General features: G+C 43.6%; 1 protein-coding gene across 1 annotated transcript in view; it reads right to left on the bottom strand.

Annotated features, from left to right (window-relative positions):
• The window catches only part of MED1 (mediator complex subunit 1), a 28365-nt gene extending 27845 nt beyond the window's left edge, over positions 1-520 (bottom strand). Inside the window, exon 1 of the mRNA XM_032279236.1 lies at positions 314-520. The gene's annotated coding sequence lies outside the window, so the exon portion shown is untranslated. The remainder of the gene's footprint in view (positions 1-313) is intronic.
• Positions 521-2381: the final 1861 nt, after the last annotated feature.

Genomic DNA, 2381 nt, shown 5'->3' with positions numbered 1-2381 from the left:
TCACTGCAGCCTCCGCCTCCTGGGTTCAGGCAATTCTCCTGTCTCAGCCTCCTGAGTAGCTGGGATTACAGGCACATGCCACCATGCCCAGCTAATTTTTTGTATTTTTAGTAGAGACGGGGTTTCACCATGTTGACCAGGATGGTCTTGATCTCTTGACCTCGTGATCCCCCCGCCTCGGCCTCCCAAAGTGCTGGGATTACAGGCTTGAGCCACCGCGCCCGGCTGAGTTGGCAAATTTCTAAGCATAAGGTGTCTTATAGATTTATACTGATTTTTCCAAACAAATGCAAAAAATATTAAAAATACTTACTTGTCCCCTGGAAGGTTATACAGATTAACAAGGCCCTTAAGGTGCTTAGAAAATTCATCAAAATTTTTTTCCCTATAAGGAGTTCAGGGAAGAGGGGAAAGAGAGAATACAACATAAAGTTACTATTCAACCTTACAACAAAGTGCCAAAAGTCACAACTATATAAAACTGATTTTATTTATTTATTTATTTATTTTTCTGGGATGGAGTCTTGCTCTCTCACCCAGGCTGGAGTGCAGTGGCACAATCTTAGCTCACTGCAACCTCTGCCTTCCAGGTTCACACAATTCTCCTGCCTCAGCCTCCCAAGTAGCTGGGATTACAGGCGCCCGCCACCAAGCCCAGCTAATATTTTGTATTTTTAGTAGAGACAAGGTTTCACCACGTTGGCCAGGCTGGTCTCGAACTCCTGACCTCATGATCCACCCACCTCAGCCTTCCAAAGTGCTGGGATTACAGGTGTGAGCCACCACACCTGGCCATAAAACTGATTTTAATAATTGGCTTCAACCCTTTTCCTCAAAAGTTTTCTAGTGTTGCTGAGGAGGCAGCAGTGGGGGACTGGAAGTTTTCTAGTGTCAACGAAAAGTAGCAAAAGAAAAGAAAATGTTTTCCTTTGTCTCTCGGCTCCATTTTTTTCTGGAGAAGGTGCTAACAAGCAGTGTGAAAGTTAAAATAAAGGTGGTCAAAACCTCTTTACCAGTTGTTTCATTTTTTTTTTATTTTGTATTTTTTTATAAAGACGGGGTTTCACCATGTTGGTCAGGCTGGTCTTGAACTCCCAAGCTCAGGTGATCCACCCGCCTTGGCCTCCAAAGTGCTTGGATTACAGGCGTGAGCCACCATGCTCGGCCACCAGTTGTTTTATTAGCTCCCAAGTAATGAAACCTAGTTTAAATCAATCATTAATACCTTTCCTTTCTTTTTCCTTTTTATTAACTTTTTTGTAGAGATGGTATTTCCCTATGTTGCCCAGGCCAGACTCCAACTCCAGGGCTTAAGTAATCCTCTCACTCCAACCTCTCATGTAGCTGGGACTACAGGTGTGCACCCCCACACCCAGCTCCTTTCCTCCAAATATGTAATTGACTTTGGATGTTAACAGAAAATAAAACTTTTGACTGCAGAGATAATGAGAAGAAAATAAATTGGGAAGTCAACACTTGTGGGTATACAGCAACATGAGAGCAAAGATGAGAGGGAAAACAAACACTAGGACAGAGATAGAGACCCAGAAAAAAGGCAGTGGGTACTCTAGAGGGAAACTACCCATTAGAAAATATTCCTATGACCAGATCCACCCCAGAAAAAATAAACTACTGTGACCTCTGGGTTTCTAGGACCCAATATTCAGGCTTCGATTCTCAGCCAAATGGGCTTTTGTGGATAGGTTTAGGAATCCAATACACCTCCACAATTCTCACTTTTTTTTTTTTTTTTTTTTTTTTTTTTGAGACAGAGTTTCACTCATGTTACCCAGGCTGGAGTGCAATGGCGCGATCTCGGCTCACCGCAACCTCCACCTCCTGGGTTCAGGCAATTCTCCTGCCTCAGCCTCCTGAGTAGCTGGGATTACAGGCACGCACCACCATGGCCAGCTAATTTTTTGTATTTTTAGTAGAGACAGGGTTTCACCATGTTGACCAGGATGGTCTTGATCTCTTGACCTCGTGATCCACCCGCCTCGGCCTCCCAAAGCGCTGGGATTACAGGCTTGAGCCACCGCGCCCGGCCTTAACACTTGATATCTTTTCCCAAACTTGAAAAATAAGAAAGGTCTTTGCAAAACTAAACTGCCATGACAACGTCAGACCCCTGAGCAGACATTCTGTAAGCATTTACTGAGCACTTACAGTCCACAGTGCTATGAAGACAGTAAAAATAAACAGGAGTAGCAGCAAAATATACTCCTTAACTTAATATTACCAGCTATACTGAATGACTAAATATCAGGTAAAGGTAAACATTCTTTCTTTTTTCTTTTACTTTTTTGAGACAGAGTCTCACTCTGTTGCCCAGGCTGGAGTGCAATGATGCAATCTCAGCTCACTACCACCTCTGGCTCCTG

The sequence above is a fragment of the Sapajus apella genome, unplaced genomic scaffold (assembly GCF_009761245.1).
Source record: "Sapajus apella isolate SASKATOON/1434 unplaced genomic scaffold, GSC_monkey_1.0 scaffold12, whole genome shotgun sequence".
NCBI lineage: Eukaryota > Metazoa > Chordata > Mammalia > Primates > Cebidae > Sapajus > Sapajus apella.
This window is presented reverse-complemented; position numbering and strand designations above follow the sequence as displayed.